We start from the raw sequence: 20,793 nt of genomic DNA, 5'->3' as shown, positions 1-20,793 counted from the left end.
TAAGGGAGGGCAGCGCTATGACAGTGTTTCCAGGTTATGAGCATGACTTTGTGTGCCATATGATAATCTGAGCATTACACCCAACACTCAAATCGCTCCACTTACAGCCGAGTGACTTTGGCAAATAGATTTAAAGCTGTGCATGGCATTAGGATTATGCATAATAATATATCCTTTGCAAGCACTTTGAAAATCACTTCTTAAAATTGATCATGTTTGTGTTTCAGCTGTTCTGGTTCTCTGGGCTGTAGAACTGCTCCTGTCTACTTGTGTTGATACCAGTAGTCCTATAAAGTAGCAATGTCCAGTGGGTGCTTCATAAATAGGAAGGAAAACATCTGTGATCTGTCAAAAACCCGCAGACACTTAAAGATGGCAAAACAGAACTTCAGAGTTAAAGGTCTCACTTATTCATGACTAATCTGAAGTTGTTGAATCAAGATGATGTCACTCGTAATTCATCTACAGATAAACCTGAGAAAAATGGAATAAAAAGTTAGTTTATTTCTGTAAAAGCAAAAGGGGCCAAACAAAGTACTGCTTATGCATTTCAGAGGGCTGACATTTATCTTGTTTTATTGGTTCAATATTGTAATTATCTGATATTTTGAATGTGTTTTCAAAACCTGTAGGCCATAATTATCACAATTATAACAATTATAGGTTTGAAATGTCTGGCTCTGCATGGAAGGAGTTTCACCTGTTAAGTTGAGTTATTAAATTAATGAAATTATACACCATATTCAAATTTTTGTAAGTTTAATCGGATCATTTTTCATTTTAATGCATTTGTCACCACACTGGAGCAGGGTCATCTAAGATGGGTTTGAGTTTGTTTTGGCTTTTAGTTGCTCAACTTGTAATTAAAAGTTATTTGAACTCTGAACACACAATTCCCCAAGTGACACTTTTCACTAAGACAAATGCTGCCCGACATTTGGAAGATTTTAGGAATTAAAATCACTGTGTGCACTTCCAGAACATCTCAAGAACACAACAAGCTAACTACTAATCAGTGAAATAAGGCACAGCTACAGTGTTTTTCTCAAGTGTCCACTTAGGCCCTGTCCACACGTAGCCGGGGATCTGCCAAAACTTAGATATTTTTCTACATTTTGGCCTGCCATCCACACGAAAATTGATCTTTTTAAAAACTCCGGCCAAAGTGAAGATCTGCGTTTTCTCCATTTTGGGTGTCTGCGTGTGGACGGACAAAACCGGAGTTTTAAGTTCCGCAACGTCACTTTCCGCGACAAAAAAATGCTGACATCACGTGTGCGACCCGTGTTTACACTAACCGACAGCATGGATGCCCTTAGAGCTGCACTTGCTTTATCAATTGTCCAAGCGCTTTTTGCTTGTTTGTTTTTGCAAGCGGAATTATTGCTCCTTGCGGAAGACCACAGACGAAGGGCGAGGTTAAGAACGGGGGAAGTACTGCCGCCTACAGGTCTGGCATGTCCTTAACAACGTATTTATCTGGGTACATGTGGACAGAGTTATTTTTTTTAAATGAGGTGGTGTGGATGCAAGTTTTTGGAGGGGCGGATATTCGTTTTTTTTTTTTAACCTGGCTACGTGTGGACTAGGCCTCAGAGGTTTAATCCTGCGCAGCTTCTTTCATCTGACCTGTTAAAGTATGCAGCAGGCAAGGCCACCAGAACTTGCTTACATCTGTGTGCAGCCTAGACATTCATGCCTTGAGCAGAAATTCCTATAAACCTTTTACATTCTGCAGTGCAGATTAGTGAAACAAGGGCTTCTTCACATTTTAGAAACACAACTGGTTGTTCCATCTCTGATCAGTCAAAGTCAAATCAGCTAGCAACATGTGACTTTCCCTGGTTCAGAAAAGGTCACAGCGCTGCCGTTTCAGGGTGATGCAACTCACAGCGCTTCCTTTTAATCTGCCTTATGGGAGATGGAGGTGTTAAATTGCAGCCTACTGGAAGAGAGGGTATTCAGAAAAAATGTTCTCATCTTATTGGCACCAGTTTACATAACAAGCCAAGCACTGGTCATCAGAGGCTGGTGTCTATTCTAGACTATCTTTTGCAGAAAATTGTGCATTTGTGTAGTAGGAGTTAAGAAATTGACTCAAAACAATTGCAGTATTTTCACCTTGCTTGAGTGAGTTGCAGGACCTTTCTGTCATGTTGTTTAGTTTTTGCATGTTCAAAAATTTGCTTGAAGCTTTTCTCACAAAATGGTCACAAGTCCTTGCAGGCATCTGGAAATCACCTTTCCCAGTTTAGGTCTTTCTGAGTCAAAGTTTGAAAAATGAGATGTCATCGGGTTAGGGTTGGGGTCATTTACCTCAGGAGCGCCATATGACTTGGCCATACAAGACTTCTTGCACATGTTGTAGCCTGGCTAGCCATCTTATATATTTTTATATTTAGTCTGGTCATGATCAATAGACAGAGCTGAGTCATGGGCCGGAAACTATGGTTGTCTTTCAAACTGTCTTTGCATGCTACTGGACAGTGCTAGGACCAATCAGAGCAACAAAGACACTACACATTCGTCACTACGGATGTCAGCCACACACTGTCCAAGAAGTAGATTATTCTTTTTTCTAAAAAAAAGAGTAAACACCATCTTTGTAGTTCTCTGTACAAGCAGAGCACTGTGATTGGACAAACTTAAAATAATTCAGGCCGATGGTAGACCTGCTGATACTACAGTAGAGTGTGGCTAGATTGACCTGCAGAGCAAAATATTTTACTAATGTTGCAGTTGGTCTAGATTCCTAGGATAGATGTATGAAATAATGTAACATAATTTCAAGTTTGCTCAGCCACTAGTCACAGTTAAGTGAGATGGTGTCTTTAGGAGGAACATTTTTGGTTTATTCGTTGTTCATTTGTAACTCAAGCTTCATTCACAGGCTCATTCTAGGGCCAATCCGTTATTTTGTCAAAGATGCAGTTTCCCTTTAAAGGCATCAGTATTTCTTTGAGTTTCTTAATTTTTGTTCTTTTTTGGTAATATCTAGCATGGTCTTAAACAACTACACTGCCATATTCCTAAATAGTTTACTACAGGAAAAATAGATCTGTAACAAGTTAATTGCTCATCAGTCATCAGCTGTTTTTTTACATGTTACTTTTCAAGTCTGTTGTGGTTTTTATCAAGGTCTTTTAATTAGAAAGGTATGTTTTGACACTTGTGTAAAAAATACTGAGTTTATAAAAGACATTACTTATGTGTGATCATCAAAGATGGTTTTAAATAACTAATTAATTGGAAAACAAATCTTCATGTTCAGAAAGTCAAGCTAACCATGGAGGCACCTGCTTGTCTGCCCTTTGCTTTCCAAGTCCAGCCTGCAGTCACGGTGGAGGACAGAGATAAGTGATGTCAACACAGATGGTGGTGCCAGGCCCACATACAGACATACAGATGGCATCTTTTTAAAAACTTGCTTGTCAAAACCATGTTTCACTCCTTCTGGCCCAAAGAGACAAAACATAGAGGCCAGAGCACACTAGAGTGAGTTGAGCCGTTTGCTCAAGAAGCATAACTATATTCTTCCCACAATTGGCACCATATGTGTTTTTGTGTTTAAGAAAAAACATTAGGGGGAGATGATGAAATCATTATTACAACCATGTTTTTGGTTTTTGCACATGGACGACAGTCATTCAGCACATTACATTAGAGTTGAGCAATTGTCATTAAAATTCACATTTTTTTCTAATCCTGTGATGTATTTCGAAATTACAGGATTTAAAAAAAAAGATTGTTAATAACACTTTAGGTTATACTGCACTTCTGCCATCTGTTTGACAATTAATCCGTTTGCATTTTGCAGACCGTTAATTACTTAATTCTAGAACAAATCAACAAAAACTGTATTAACTCATAACTGAAGACACTATAAACCCTTTTTTTAAGCCACTCAAATGCAAGATAATGTCTTGAGTCGTTTAAGGCCTCATATCATTGAAAATAAGACCATCTCAAACAAAATGTTCTTTTTACATCAGTGTTGCTTCCACAATCCAACATTAGTGAAGCTAGAAAATGCCCTTTCTCCAGCAGCTCCTCTATCTAGTGGTGTTCCCCATGGACCAGTCCTGGGCCCTCTGCTATTCTCCCTATGCATGTTACCACTGGGAAAAATTTTTACAAACATAACCTTCACCCTATAGGGTGAGAAGCTCGGTCATCCGGGAGGGGCTCAGAGTAGATCTGCTGCTCTTCCACATCAAGAGGAGCCAGATGAGGTGACTCGGGCATCTGGTCAGGATGCCTCCCTGGTGAGGTTTCCCTGGCACGTCCAACTGGGAGGAGGCCTAAAGGGAGACCCAGGACATCTTGGAGGGACTATATGTCTCTCACTTGGCCAGGGAATGCCTTGGGATTCTCCCAGAAGAGCTGGCCCAAGTGGCAGGGGAGAGGTAGCTCAGACCTGGAGAAATGTAATCATGCTTTTATTAATTCACACCCAGATAGTTCTTTACACAAAGACAAGAGAAAGAGTCTTATAACCGTTTGCTGTTTATATAAATATTCCAGGGACGTTTTAATTTACAAATAACTAAATAAAATAAGGCTAAATAAATTCTGACAAGTATTTCTGATGAGACTGTAAACTGGCAATAACAGTAGTCTTTAACCACTTTCAGAAGAAATTAATCGACTGTTAATTTTGTTGGAGTCATTGATGAATGTCCAAAAGTATCTTCTCAGATTTTTCTTTTTGTCATCACATGCATGAAGCTCCTTGTGAACCATCACAATCATGTGCTTAGACTGCTGTGAAATGGAAATGGATGAAATACCGAAGTTAGAAGGCATTAAAGATTAAAGCCCATACCAAAGATTGACTTAGAAGGAACATCGAATCCAAATGAGACTTTGAGCCTTTTGAATAAATGTTCTCTTATAAGGCTTGGTCCGAACACCTGAGGCTAGCTGTACCATTAAGTCAGCTTTGTTTGGTTTACCCAGATTAGATGCTCTTTGAGACAAAGACTATTCTTGAAAAAATACTGAGGTTTTCAAACAAATGTAACTATATAAGGAAATATTACCTACCATTACAATTAATAAAGATATACTTGAACACTGTAAAGTAAACCCGATCATTTCAGTGATCCTCTCATTTGCACATTAACTCTCAAACACTGACATTTATGGAAGTGGAATTTGAAAGGAATTCCAGGGAGAAGCTCTCATGGAAATTATAATGCATCCATTTTCAAGGGTGCTACCATTTGGACAAACCCTTTTGTGAATTCAAAATGAAATGTTACTGCATAAGTGTAGTCCACCAAACACTCAGTAAAGGTTAATAATATAACCCAGAGTTTCCTGATGTTCAGCTCTTGTGAGCCTGTATAACCTTGGATTTTAATGTTCTTGTTTAGTGTTTTGGAGCTTTCTTTTATTTAATGCCAAAATGCAGAATTATGTGCTGATAGGAAGGGACAAAGATGTACATGTAACAGAAAACGGCGGGTGATTTTCTGTTAGGAATAAAGGAAATTTAAACAAACCCACACACGACCAGCTGCCTGAGCCGTGGCACAGCTGATTAGAGGTTAGCGCCAGCCAGTTTACAGCAGGGAGTTAAAATGTCTACAAAATAAGTTCAGTTTCTTTAAGTTTCATGTTTTTTTTCTTTCACATTTTGTTCAAAACTGCACATTGTACCCTTCACTCATTTTATGTACTACTTTTCCTCAGTAATGCTCAGATGTTTGAATTTTCTTTTTAATTTTAATCAAACTTAAGCAGCAGATTAAACGTATGTAACTCTTATCAAATCATTTTAGCTGTCATTGACTACTTCATAAACAGCCTCCTCTGAGTGGTTTTACCACTAAATAAAAGGAGAGCAGTATTTCCTCACATTACTTGACACACTTTTTGTTTTGCCTGCTTTGAAGTGAGAGAATGGATTTTCTCCTCCCTTGTTTTCCATTGTCTCTAATAATGGAAATAAATCAAAGTAATGCAGCTTCCTCTTCCTGCGGTCAGTCGTAATCTAAAGATACTGATGGACTGTGATTGAATTAATTTTTATTTTGGATTATTGCTGACCCACATATTTTCTAATTGATGAGCAGTCCATTGAACAGCCAAGTGTGTGTGTCATATCCCCCTTCCCCCCCAACTCAGCCAAAAGAGCTTATTTCTCATATTAACCGTCTGCTAGTATAAAAGAGTAACATTTTCCCTTTTAAGCTATTGATGAACATAGTAATACTGTATGTTATGGAGGTTGATCTTTTCAGTACTTCATTTAATAAAGTGTTTCTCTTTAGGCCCAGGGATAAGAAAATACCGTGGTCAGGAAGTTGATAGCAAATGATAGAAAAAGACAATCTTTTAATTTACACTTATCTATTAGCTTTTCAGTTATTTATTTTTTTATTTAATTTTATTTTTTGCTTTGTTCAAGAATTAAAGTGACAAAGTAATCATCAAATTTGAGTTTGGCTAGTTAATATATTAGTTTCAGACCACTATTTTATTTTAAATTAGACCAGTATTAGCATGTGTACTTGATGTACCTCAATATAAATACAGGGAGTGCAGAATTATGAGGCAAATGAGTATTTTGTCCACATCATCCTCTTCATGCATGTTGTCTTACTCCAAGCTGTATAGACTTGAAAGCCTACTACCAATTAAGCATATTAGGTGATGTGCATCTCTGTAATGAGAAGGGGTGTGGTCTAATGACATCAACACCCTATATCAGATGTGCATAATTATTAGGCAACTTCCTTTCCTTTGGCAAAATGGGTCAAAAGAAGGACTTGACAGGCTCAGAAAGGTCAAAAATAGTGAGATATCTTGCAGAGGGATGCAGCTGTCTTAAAATTGCAAAGCTTCTGAAGCGTGATCATCGAACAATCAAGCTTTTCATTCAGAATAGTCAACAGGTTCGCAAGAAGCGTGTGGACAAACCAAGGCGCAAAATAACTGCCCATGAACTGAGAAAAGTCAAGCGTGCAGCTGCCAAGATGCCACTTGCCACCAGTTTGGCCATATGTCAGAGCTGCAACATCACTGGAGTGCCCAAAAGCACAAGGTGTGCAATACTCCGAGACATGGCCAAGGTAAGAAAGGCTGAAAGACGACCACCACTGAACAAGACACACAAGCTGAAACGTCAAGACTGGGCCAAGAAATATCTCAAGACTGATTTTTCTAAGGTTTTATGGACTGATGAAATGAGAGTGAGTCTCGATGGGCCAGATGGATGGGCCCGTGGCTGGATTGGTAAAGGGCAGAGAGCTCCAGTCCGACTCAGACGCCAGCAAGGTGGAGTACTGGTTTGGGCTGGTATCATCAAAGATGAGCTTGCGGGGCTTTTTCGGGTTGAGGATGGAGTCAAGCTCAACTCCCAGTCCTACTGCCAGTTTCTGGAAGACACCTTCTTCAAGCAGTGGTACAGGAAGAAGTCTGCATCTTCAAGAAAAACATGATTTTCATGCAGGACAATGCTCCATCACACGCGTTCAAGTACTCCACAGCGTGGCTGGCAAGAAAGGGTATAAAAGAAGAAAAACTAATGACATGACCTCCTTGTTCACCTGATCTGAACCCCATTGAGAACCTGTGGTCCATCATCAAATGTGAGATTTACAAGGAGGGAAAACAGTACACCTCTCTGAACAGTGTCTGGGAGGCTGTGGTTGCTGCTGCACGCAATGTTGATGGTGAACAGATCAAAACACTGACAGAATCCATGGATGGCAGGCTTTTGAGTGTCCTTGCAAAGAAAGGTGGCTGTATTGGTCGCTGATTTGTTTTTGTATTGTTTTTAAATGTCAGAAATGTATATTTGTGAATGTGGAGATGTTATATTGGTTTCACTGGTAAAAATAAATAATTGAAATGGGTATATATTTGGTTTTTTGTTAAGTTGCCTAATAATTATGCACAGTAATAGTCACCTGCACACACAGATATCCCCCTAAAATAGCTAAAACTAAAAACAAACTAAACTACTTCCAAAAACATTCAGCTTTGATATTAAGGAGTCTTTTGGGTTCATTGAGAACATGGTTGTTGTTCAATAGTAAAATAATTCCTCAAAAATACAACTTGCCTAATAATTCTGCACTCCCTGTATCATGTATGTAAATGTATCCAAATATTTTGAATTGGAGATGCCGAACTTGCAGATTTCTAGACCTTTTTTTTTATCTTACAATTTTTTTATTTTGAGTTGCTGATTCCTGTTTTCGATGCGTATGATTAATTTCTACAAAAACTACTTGACCACATCCCAAACATTTTTTTCTCATTTCTGAATTGAAAAATTGATCTCACAATAAAACTGCAGAAGAAAACCCAGGTTTTAATGCTTATTGTATCCACCGTTATACAATTGTATTTGCACAAACGTAATTAAAAGGTTTTACTTTTTTCACACGTCAATTCATCCATATCAATGTTCACCATAATGTTTTAAAAAGGAACATAAAATTATTGACAGATGCAGTTAAAAATGGTTTGAAATGTACATATTTTATTTTTTTAGTTTTGTGTCAGTGACCAGTTTGTTTTTTAGAGAAAAAACTGTTTTCTTCTAAGCCGGTTTTTATAAGACACACCGTGTCGGCAAATCTGCGTAATACTGCCACCACGGTGTGTCTTAAGAACGCGCTGTGGCAACATGGCGATGTGGTAACTGTGGCTTTCATGCTGCCAAGCGTCATAGTAATATTATCCCAGCACTGGACTTGTGAGTGAAGACCATGCCTGGGTGCAAAAGAGGGTGATGTCATGATCTTGTGTGGAATGTGCGCCGAACCCTAGCCAGCAACCATTTTGAAAATGAAACATGGGTAGTAAATTTTGTTTTGTAAACAGCATCTGCTGAGATGGCAAACTGGAGCGATGCAGAGCTCCAAATGATAAATGATAAATGACCCGCACTTGTATTGCGCCCCTCAGAGTAAGGACTCCAAAGCGTTTTATACTACAGGGTATCATTCATTCACACACACATTCACACACTGATGTGAAAAGCATCTCTCTGGTTCAAGATCACCAGATAATTCACGGGGACAGTGGAGGACAGATACCTTTTGGAGTGGCTTGTCCAAAAAAGACTTGAGGAGCGCAGTTTCAGTCTCAATTTAAAAGCAGGTTATGTCCAAGCTAAAAAAGTCTGACAGCGCAGAGACTGCCCCCACACCACCTTTATACCACCATCACCTAATTTTTTGTGAAAAGCTCCCAATCGCCACATTGTCTAGTTTATGCTTCTGCGTCGACACAGAGACACTCAATACCATTAATCGTCCTTGCAAGGGCTCTCTGGCAGGCTCGCAGGAAAGGACTGACGGAGTTGAGCCCACTTTTCTAAACATCCGTCAAACAAGACTGAGAACGCAAGCTTGTGATTGGTCAGGATGCCGCTTTTGTCAACAGCACTGCCATTGCGCCTTCAACAACATCCAAGATTCAGGATCATTGTATTGTCATTGTACAAAGAAATTAACTTTGCGCTCATCAAAGACGGCTCATGTAAAGAGGTAGTAACATAAAATAACAAGGCACTCACAAGTAAATAAAACAAAGAATATAAGTTTAAAAGAGCTGCTTTGCAGAGCGCTGAGCCGCTTTGTATACATGCGCCGCCATCTTTGTTCAACATGAAGAGAGCCGAAGATATTTGGCAGCAGACATGAAGCAGCTTGAAGAATACCTCACAGAAAAACTCTTAAAAATAATGAAAGTTTTATTCACCCAGGACTGGACGAGTAAAAATATACATAGCAAGGGTTTTAGTCGTGGATGAAAATGGCAGGAAATGTGGGTTTAGAGGGGGCAAGTGCATAAAGAGGTGGAGGAGAATGAGAGATAAACTTGTTCCTGCTAAAAAATATCTGAAATACAAAAAACTCATTATAAACACAATAGTAAATGCACTATTTTGGACCAGATGCATGACAGGATACCCTAGAATAGTGCTACACCCTCTGTTGTACTGGTGGGGAACTACTTTGCAACAATACCCAGGTGACTGGGAGAAATCCCAGAGCAGAACTTCTCAATGTGTGTGTGTCTCCCTTGTGGAGATGACACAGAGGCATAAACTGGCCTTTACTGCCACAGTCTGACCACTTTTGAACAACCAAAGGCTCCATGATGCCACCTCAGCTTTGCTGCAGCATTGTTTTATGATAGCTTCCTTACACCTCATGTGCATCCTAACTTTATTTTTAAGCAACTTGCAGATTTTACTAATTGCTTCTAGTCTATGAATTTCTCATTTGCAGGAACTTCTGCTTAGGCTGAGCTTCATCCTACAACATCTCTCATTTTAACATGATAAAATATCTGGACGAAGAGTAGAATTTTAACTGATTTCTTTTTCAGGCCAATGAACAAACCTCAACCTAGGTGAACTGTCGGTGATCTGGCTCAGATTCTATGAAGTTCTTTAGCCGTCACACACTTCCACATAGCTGGGTGCAGGAGAGTTATTTGCTTTGGGACAAAGTTTTGTAGACTCAGGATAAGTTGTGTACTGTTGGCTGCAGCCTTTCAAGTCTTTGCTACATGTTTAATCTACTAATAACAATGATTTATGTTTCAACACACACATCCACACACTTACTGGTGTCAGTACTTGGCCAGTTAGAACATGTCTGAAGATCTTTAGGTTCCCAGAAACCTCACCCTCAAAGAATGATTAAACGAAACCTGAATTTGCACGTGTATTGGAAAAACATGTTCAGGATTTGCATACTAATTCACACTGCTCTGTTAACTATAACGTTAAGTATGACTTTAATATCTATTTTTGTTCATTACATAACTGACTGTCCTTCTAGTGAAGACTGACTTTTTTTTTAAGTTTCATCATCAACCTGTCTACGTCTTATTAATCAGCTATCAAGTCGATGCATGATGATGAGTTTAACCTACCGATGGCGAGGTGGAGCCTGTGACCGAAGCACTGCAGTCTTGTCCAGTCATTCAGTTCCACTGCTTTTACAACATTTGCCCCATTGTCAGTGGTTATGCAGGCTTGGAACTCTTCTTTAAGTCCCCATGCTTCCAGTGCTTCCTTTAGTTCTTGAGCTATCAGTTCCCCAGTATGATCCTCGGGAAATAGGACATTTGTAGGCATCTGCTGCATGACTTCCACTCTTCGTTGATAAAGTGGACCGTGAGGCTAATGTAAGGCTCCATTGTGCGACTGGACCACAAGTCTGTCGTAGTTGCAGTGTTTTATTCCTTGGAGTTCTTGCTTTACTTGCTCGCGGACTTTCTCGTACAGTTTTGGCATCTCTGTTTGGCTGAAGTGTTTGCGGCTCGGTACCTCGTAACCAGTGTTGGGAGTAATGTGGTACAAAAGTAATTAATTACTGTAATGCATTGCTTTTTGCTGTAATGTGGTAATGTAAGGCATTACAGGGAAAGAAAATGGTAATATTTACTCTGTACAGTTGTCAGTAACGCAGTAATTACAATGCATTTTTAAACCCAGAATCAAGATGTGTTCCTTAAAAATTCAAATTGCGGGAAACCCGAAGAAAGATCCAGTATCTGCATTTATTACGTAATTTATGGACTCAGCTTTGCGGGCAGAGAGGACGCAGCGGTAACGGCTCAGCTGCGTCCACGCGGCCGCTGTAACAAATCGCTCCACTAAAACAAAATAATTCACTTGCGATCGTTCATATCAGCGCATATTCTCTGGTATTTTGTGCTTTTCTGACGTGCTTTGCCTCAGCTGAGTTCATAATCTGTGCCCTGGTGATTTCAACTCATTGCTGCTGGAGCGCCGCGCATGTGAAGATCCCTTTGGCTGATCGTTAGAAAGTAGGAAGTCTAGGAAACAGTTTTTCTGGAAGATGGAGAAAACATGCAGCATGCAGGAAGGTTAGAGAGAGAAAGGGCAGGAAATTATTCACATAAAACCAAGAAAAAAAGAAAAAAAGTAGGTAGATTTATCCCCAACACACATTTTTACCTGTGAAAAGCAATATAAGCATTTAATATTTATACATGTGATAGAATCAGATCACCCTTGTCAGTCCCACATCCAGGGCCGTATCAAGGCATTTGGGGACCAAGGCAAATATAGGCTTGGAGCCCCCACCACCTCACTCCCTGCTCAGTTAATATAAGATGGCAGCGCACTGAGAGTACAGATTGTTGTTGCTTTTATTTAATAAACAATCATTTTAAAGCACTGTTATTATATCTGACTGTTTTTAACAGCAACCCTAGCTCAGACACCACATCACATTCCACATATATGTCATGAGCTCACTGAGCATCAGATTACCAGATTCATATTGAAGTTGTATTGGTGAAAGTAACTTAAAGTAATGCAAAAGTAGTGTAATGCCTTACATTTTAAAATCAGTAATATTGTAATGTAATGAATTACTTTAAAATGAGGGTAACAAGTAATAAATAATGCATTACAGTTTTGAAGTAACTTGCCCAACACTGCTCGTAACGTGGATCGAGTGTCTTACTCATGTCCCGAGAGCCGCTTTTCTCCATTGTAAGAAACTGCACCATGTCCTTACACAGGTACGTGGTAATGGCATTTGTAATAACAATCCACCATTAGTTATTTCTCTCATACTGAGTGCCTTTAGCAAATGCTTGTAAAATGCTGCTAGTGTGTAGGGCCACATTTTTTCTTACCGCTCGACTGACTGGGCGTTTGTTGACGACGCAGTTTTTGACTTTCTTCGTATTCTACAACGTGCTTCGTTTTGAGGTGTTAAAACAAATTAGATGTATTCCCTCTATTCGCTAATAATTTCTTCCGACATACTTTGCAGATTATATTGTTCTGCACCACATCCGACTCCTTAAATCCAAACCAAGTCCAAATGACCAATGTTCCACCAGTCTTTTTTACGAGAACCTCCTCCTCCACAGGCTCCATGCTTTCAGCCGCAACAGACACCGCTTGATGACGCCATCAACATGTGCTACCGCGATAGAGGGGGGCTGAAGCAAGATGCAGAAACTACTGTTGTTAAAAGAGATGTGTTTAACTTAGAAAATGTGGGCACAATTTTAATTGTAAAAAACTCCAGCGAACCCCCCCCCATGAGTCCGAAAAAAACGCTTGGTCACCCATCGTCAGTTTTGGCCACTTCAGGTGTATGACGTCATCTATGACTAGTCTAAGTCGACTCGATTTTCATTATTTGACGGTCAGCTTTAAAAAAAAATTGTCATGCAGCCCCTAGTTTTAAACACAAGTAGTCTTGTGCTGCAGATTTGTCATGCCGCCACAGGATGTAACAAGTTTTACTTCATGTCAGGCGCCAACATTGATTTGTTTACATCAAACACAGCAGAAGGTGGGCCTGCATGTGATGCTGATGCAGGGAAACCTACCTGAATCACATTAGATCTGAAACTTGGCAAGACCTCTACTGAGCTGCTGACTTAACAGCCCTGATGTAACTGATGTCTGTTTTCAGGTCTTGTATTGGACTTTACCGTCAGAGTCTCAGATTCCACACAGACACGCTCTGATGTTGAATAAACCTTTCACAGGGCCAGGTTGGGTTGGATAGCTGTTCTTTTAATACATGATAATAGCATTTTGTATTTACTCAAGCTATTTTTGCAAAAACAGACCGATTCTGTAAGGATGGGTACTTATTTGCAGAACTGTACTTTAGCTTACGTCTATCATTGCTGTCTCAATTATTTGAGAATATGTGGGATAGAAAATTGTATTTCATGAATTTCTAAATGTGATATCTTATCCAGTAAAGCCAGCGTGTGTTTTGTTTTTGTTTGTATGTTGATCCAGGTGTTCATTTCCAAGTAAGTTGACTTGGTTATGTCAGTTTTTTGTTCTGGTGCCTGAGTTACATCACCGAGTCGGATGATTACTCACTGCTTTTGTTGAGCAGTCCTTGCATGCTGTCTGCATGACCGAACCAGGACAAACCCTGTGCATCAGTCCAGGTTTAGAATAAACTAGGGGCTACAATTATGGGTTTCACTTCCTTTCCACTGCAAATATGTTGTGCTAGTGACACTTCTCTAATGGAGTGTCTTTAGTAGTCTTTAGTGGATCGGCCTTTGGTCTGGAAGTCATCTGCTGCGTATCTTTCCATTGGTTCTCTGGTCAAAACTGGTTTTTCAGCTGGAAACTGCTGAAGTGTTTCCTCCACCATAAACTCTCTCTCTCTGCTTCTGATTAGAGGAAATGAGGCAGCAGAAAATAAAATGACAAAACATATCTAAGGGTTTCTTTTTTTTCATGTTTTTCACATAAAACACTTTGTCATGTTTCACAGACAGGAGGGTTTATTTGACTGTGGTGTGGAGAAATTGTATTCACCTGTTTGACTTTACCTGTTTTAATCTCAGACATGAAGGAGTTAAATAAAAATCTGTGGTAGCTGGGTGTGACGGGGCCTATTCAAGTTCACTCTCGAGTTTTTATCAAACCTGATGCTTGGCCAAGTGTTGAAAGGCACAGATATGACTGACTTGTTATGCTGAGCTTTTAACTGTGGTGTTTCAGTCTTTTTGTGTGTGTGCGACTGAAAGTTGTTGTGACCGTCCCACACTGTTGACGATGATCACATTTAAGAGCGTCATTCTTGTTGGCAAAATAAGACTACTGCTGTGAAGTATCCAGTGTTTTCTTTGGCTGTTTTGAACTTGGTCTCGCCAAGTCAATGAAGTTTGCACAAGACAAAATTCACTGGGCTTACTTTTGCTGATGAGGTTTTGCAAGACATGCTGATAAAGGGATTAATATTCAGAAATAATCCTCGTCTTTGCTCAGTTTAGAGGAGGCACGGGACCAGCTAATTAATGAAGAAAACTGACCTGCAGTTTCAAGGTGACAGTTGTGTAGCCTCAGCTCTGCGCTGCTTAATTAAAAATATTTCACATCAAATAAGTTTCATGAGATTACGGTTTGATGTTCTTAACCACTTAAGTAAAGGTTATGTGGTTTTCACAACTTGGAGGAGGAAGAAAGTGGGAGTTGTGTTGCTCGTGACCCTGCAGGATGCAGCAACTGTGCCCTTAGGGCCGTGATATACTTGTTGTTTAATGACGAGAACACTTGTTTTAAAATGGCTGCTACATGTTACTTGCGTTTATTTTGAGCGTTGTTTGTGCGCGTCCCCCAAAATTAGCGCAACGTGTTGGCGCGCTGCAATATAAGAGTATCCAGTGGGTGGGGTTAACAAAATGATTGAGACTGTCTGTGATTTAAAGGTCTTTCACACCATCTATGATTTTTTTTTTCTGTTGTGATCTCAAAATTAGGGCTGGACAATTTTTCAATAATGATATATATCGAAATGGATCAATAAAAACTTTAATAAAAGTTTCCTTTTTCCATTATAGCCTATCGTGTAGCATCATACTAGAGTCATTACTTACACCCAACCAACCAAAAACGCAGACCCAAGCACGCTCCGTCACCAAGCTCTCCCATCTCAAACCTAAACAGACAACAGTCTGGAGAAGTGGAAGAAATTGTCCCCAAAAAAGGTTACAGTACTTCAATAGTATGGCGATATTTTTATTCTTACAAGTCGGGCAAAAAACAAAAAACGGTGGTTTGCAAAAGAGAATCCATAAAAACCAAGTCTGGTAATGCGACTGTCATGAACTCTTCCTCCTGACCTCCCCCGCGGGCCTGGAGGGTGCTGCACTCCATCTCCCAGCATCCCCGTCACCGACGCAACACGGTGACGTCATCCCGCTGAACCTATTTAAGAACCTCTCACAGCTGAGCCGGCACTCAGTCATCATCTAACGATAGACGCCAACTCATTCCAACAACTAAAACACTAAACTCTATGAACTCTGAAAACCATACGGGAAGGGATCTTCCCACGCTGCCACATAACAGTCACCATCCAACACCAGTCTCTCCGCGCCTGGGTCTCATAGCCCCACTCCAGCTCAGCCCACCGAACCTGACAGGATGACTGAGTCTCGAGTAGACCCAGCGGAGATCGCACAGCTGCGAGCTGAGGTTGCACAGCTGCTCAGCCGAGTAGAACGCCAGGAGGCGGACAACGCCCAACTCCGTTTGGAGAACAATCAGCTGCATACTGTTACTGATCGCCTCACATCCAAACTCGATTCCGTCACCGAACTAGTAGTCCAACTCTCCTCAGCCCTCCAACTACAGTCATCTGCCACTCCTAACGTTGTGGAGTCGTATCTAAGTCTCCCAGAGAAATGGGATGGGATTAAAGGATCCCCGGAGAGCATGTTGGCCGTTCTGTCAATAACTTTTGAGTGTCAGCCGGCACGCTACCCGACTTCCTGCTCTCGCGTGGCTCTGTTAACCTCCCTGCTGACCGGGCGAGCCGGTGAATGGGCGGCTGCTTTGTACCATCAGAAGTCCCCAGTCTGCAACGACTATGAAGCCTTCGTGAAAGAACTGAAGAAGGCATTTGTTCATCCCAGCAGCGAGGTCGCAGACGAGACACGCCTGCTCCAGCTTCGACAGGGCTCTCAGACCGTGGCCGAATACACCTCACGCTTCCGGACCACCGCTGCCCATCTAACCTGGGGTGATGCCGCGGTGAAGACTGTGTACTTGGAGGGATTGTCACCCCGCATCCGTGAGGGCATGATTGGACACGAGGCTCCAACCACCCTGGACCAGGCGGTGGACCTGGCTCTCCAGCTGGACCGCTGCCTCCTCACCAGACCAGGAGTGAGGACGGTTCCCGTACAACCCCGAACTTTCCCCCGCCGTCAGGAGAACCAACCCATGGAGGAACCCATGCAACTGGGTCATTTGCCCCCCGAGGAACGGGCGCGCCGTTTTCAGGAGGGACGATGCGCCTATTGTGGGGCTCTGGGTCATCCCCGTGCAATATGCCCCATACGCCCGGGAAACGGTCCCTCCGGGTTGGTGTAAGAGCTGCCTCACTCGGAGTTTCCGCTCATGCAGCTCCTCATCACACCACCCTCCCGGTCTCCTTCCAGCTGAACCAAGGACCGGTCCCCCTGGTGGCCCTCCTCGACACCGGAGCTGCAGAAAGCTTTATCGACCAGGGGTTGGTCAACCGGCTCAAAATTCCACTCACCCTCCTCGATCACCCCGTTCCCGTCACCTCAGTGGACGGCCGCCCTCTCATGCCATATCCGATCATGCACCGAACCCAGAACCTCCGGATGACCATCGGAGAACACGTAGAGACCCTTCATTTCCTGGTCATTCACGCCCCCACGACTCCTCTCATTCAGGGTCATTCCTGGTTCCGCCTCCACAACCCTCATATCTCCTGGTCCACCAGTAAAGTCATGGCGTGGGGTGTTAACTGTCACCTTCATCATCCATCTCCAGGATCACAGCCTAGGGAGACACCACCCAAGGATGTGGATTTAACAGTCCTTCCACCCCAATACCACGCTCTGGCTCGGTTCTTTGCAAAGGAGCCTACCACCAGGCTGCCTCCTCATCGCCCCTATGATCTGGAGATCAGGCTTCAGCCCGGAACCACCCCGCCTCGGGGTCGGCTGTTCTCGCTCTCCCCGGCGGAGACCCAGGCGATGGATGCTTATATCAACGAGGCTCTCCAGAAGGGGTTTATCCGCCATTCCACGTCTCCTGGGGCGGCAGGGTTCTTCTTTGTGAAGAAGAAGGAGGGTGACCTCCGGCCCTGTATAGACTATCGTGGGTTGAATAAGATCACCATCAGGGACCGCCATCCTCTTCCTTTAATGAGCACGGCTTTGGACGCCACCGCCCAAGCCACACTGTTTACAAAGCTGGACCTCCGCAGTGCATACAACTCATCCGCATAAAGGAGGGTGAGGAGTGGAAAACCGCTTTTATCACACCCACTGGACATTATGAGTACCTAGTCATGCCCTTCGGCCTCTGCAACAGCCCTGCCGTTTTTCAGCGTTTCATCACTGATGTCCTCCGTGACATGCTGGGTCGTTGGGTTTTTGTTTATTTGGACGACATCCTCATCTACTCCCGCATGGCCGAGGAACACACCCAGCATGTTCGAGCCGTTCTGTCACGCCTCCTGGAGCACGACTTATTCTGAAAACTGGAGAAGTGTGCCTTTCACCAGGAGTCCACCTCGTTTCTGGGATTCATCATCTCTTCCCAGGGCCTGCGCATGGACCCACAGAAGGTTCAGGCGGTAGCGCAGTGGCCACTACCCAAGACCCTGAAGCAGCTGCAGAGTTTCCTGGGGTTCTGCAACTTCTACCGCCGGTTTATCCGCAATTTCACCGCCCTGGCATCACCATTAACTTCCCTGACTAAAACCACCAATCAGCCTCGCCCTTTCCGCCTCTCCCCGCAGGCCATTGCTGCCTTCCATGAGCTGGTCCGCCGCTTTGTAAGCGAGCCCATCCTCCTTCACCCGGACCTAACACGGCCTTTCGTTGTGGAGGTGGACGCCTCCGAGACGGGCACGGGAGCCATACTGTCACAGCGTGGCCAGGACTCCAAACTCCATCCCTGCGCATTCTTTTCCTGGAAGTTCTCTCCTACTCAGCAGAACTATGGGGTCGGTGACTGGGAATTGTTGGCGATAAAGTGGGCCCTGGAGGAGTGGCGACAGTGGCTCCTGGGTACCCCCACTCCTTTTCTAATCTGGACTGATCATCAGAACCTCATCCATATTCAGACCGCTCGCCAACTCAACCCTCGTCAGGCCCGGTGGGCCCTCTTTTTTGAACCTTATAACTTTCACATCGCCTACCGCCCCGGCTCCAAGAACCTCAAGGCGGACACCCTTTCCCGTCAGCACACCCAGGACCCCAGGCCTCCTGAACCTTCGTCCATCCTCCCGATCGAACGGTTCTTGGCTGCCCTACAATGGCCCCTGGAAGCCTCCATCCGGGCGGCCCTCCCGGCGGACCCGGTGCCCCCAGCGACACCTCCTAACCGCCTTTACGTTCCGGCCGTGTGCCGACAGGAGGCCTTGAGCTGGGGGCACAGTTCACGGCTCGCGGGGCACCAAGGCCAGGCTCGTACCCTCCAGTTCTTCCGCCGGGCCCTGTGGTGGCCCTCTATGAGAAAAGACGTGCACGAATACACTGCTGCATGCGACACCTGTGCCCGGTCCAAGTCCTCCACCCAGCCTGGGGCCGGGGAATTACAACCGAAGAACCCTGCCGCCCCTGCGGCCGTGGTCGCATATAGGTGTGGACTTTGTCACGGGGCTCCCCGCTGCCGATCACCTGGACACCATCCTCACCATCACCGACCGTTTTTCGAAAGCTGTGCATTTAGTGGCTATGGCAGGGCTACCCACGGCTAAGAGAACGGCGGAACTCCTCCTCGAGCATGTGGTGAGGCTCCACGGATTTCACCAGGACGTGGTGTCTGACAGAGGACCCCAGTTCATCTCACGGTTCTGGAAGGCTTTCTGTCGGTTGGTGGGTGCTTCTGCCTGTCTGTCGTCTGGTTATCATCCCCAGACTAATGGTCAGACGGAGAGGGCAAACCAGCAGCTTGGGCGCTACTTACGCTGCTTCGCCTCGTCTCAACCATCCACCTGGCCCCGCTACCTCCTGTGGGAGGAACTCTCACAACCTCCAGACATCCTCTGCCACGGGTCTGTCACCCTTCGAGACCTGTTATGGATACCAGCCCCCTCTTTTCGACCATCAGGTGCCGGAGGTGGTGGTTCCGGGGAGGGGGGGGGGTCCTGTCATGAACTCCTCCTCCTGACCTCCTCCGCAGGCCTGGAGGGTGCTGCACTCCATCTCCCAGCATCCCCGTCACCGACGCAACACGGTGACGTCATCCCGCTGAACCTATTTAAGAACCTCTCACAGCTGAGCCGGCACTCAGTCATCATCTAACGATAGATGCCAACTCATTCCAAGAACTAAAACACTAAACTCTACGAACTCTGAAAACCATACGGGAAGGGATCTTCCCACGCTGCCACATAACAGTCACCATCCAACACCAGTCTCTCCGCGCCTGGGTCTCATAGCCCCACTCCAGCTCAGCCCACCAAACCTGACAGCGACCAACTTGTTTTATCATAAAGTAATGGCCTAAGGTGGCCAGGGCTGCACTTAAAATATATTTTAGAACATTTTCATATAGTTTTTAATAAATATTTATCAATCAATATTTTGGGGGGACACTCCAGTACTTGATGCAGTGCAGTGTAGCAGCAAGAATGCAATTAAAGACGCTGCCTGCGCCAGTGCGAGATTAAACAGCAAGTATCTCACTGCCCTTAGTATGAAGTCATCTTCCAACACATCATCCCACCCCGCCAGGTTTCATTTTCACAAAAACATTCAGGCGTTTCACATAACTTCTTGGTGTTCTTTAGGTGTTTGCTCCAACAGTGTTGAGGTTGTGGTGCTGTGAGAATTTCTTTCTCTTTTAAAAGTCAAGAGCTTTGCAGTCCTGCTGGAGTGATGTGGATTACTTTTACCCTCTGGTCAGACCCACCCTCCTCAGAGCAGTTTGGGTAATAACAGGAAGCACGGCCACGGCGGCAGATGCTAATTAACAGTTTTCAGAAGTCGAGACAGCCTGATTATAGCAGAGGAAGAGTACACACTTGCACAAATGGTCAGAAAAATAGGTTCTAAATTTGCTTCTTGTAGACTTCTGGCTGCAGAACAAAAGACTGAAGGCACAGAGGAACATAGTAGATACGACATTTCAGGGAAATGCTTTCATATTTTTGATGACCATCCCTTGTTTGTATTTGCCTTAAAAACACTGCACTGCTGTGTATTTCAGCTAAAGCTCAATAGGCTCTGTTGTGTTTGAGACTGTGAGGTAAAGTTGTAATAACAATCAGCAATGCTGTAATTATTATTGCTCATTATAGA

At 43.5% G+C, this 20,793-nt stretch overlaps 1 protein-coding gene across 4 annotated transcripts in view; it reads left to right on the top strand.

Annotated features, from left to right (window-relative positions):
* gdpd5b (glycerophosphodiester phosphodiesterase domain containing 5b) overlaps positions 1-20,793 on the top strand; it is an 85,113-nt gene that overhangs the window by 949 nt on the left and 63,371 nt on the right. The window lies entirely within an intron of this gene.

The sequence above is a fragment of the Nothobranchius furzeri genome, chromosome 13 (genome assembly GCF_043380555.1).
Source record: "Nothobranchius furzeri strain GRZ-AD chromosome 13, NfurGRZ-RIMD1, whole genome shotgun sequence".
In the NCBI taxonomy this organism is placed as follows: Eukaryota; Metazoa; Chordata; class Actinopteri; order Cyprinodontiformes; family Nothobranchiidae; genus Nothobranchius; species Nothobranchius furzeri.
The sequence above is the reverse complement of the archived record's forward strand: the minus strand, read 5'-3'. Positions and strand labels throughout refer to the sequence as shown.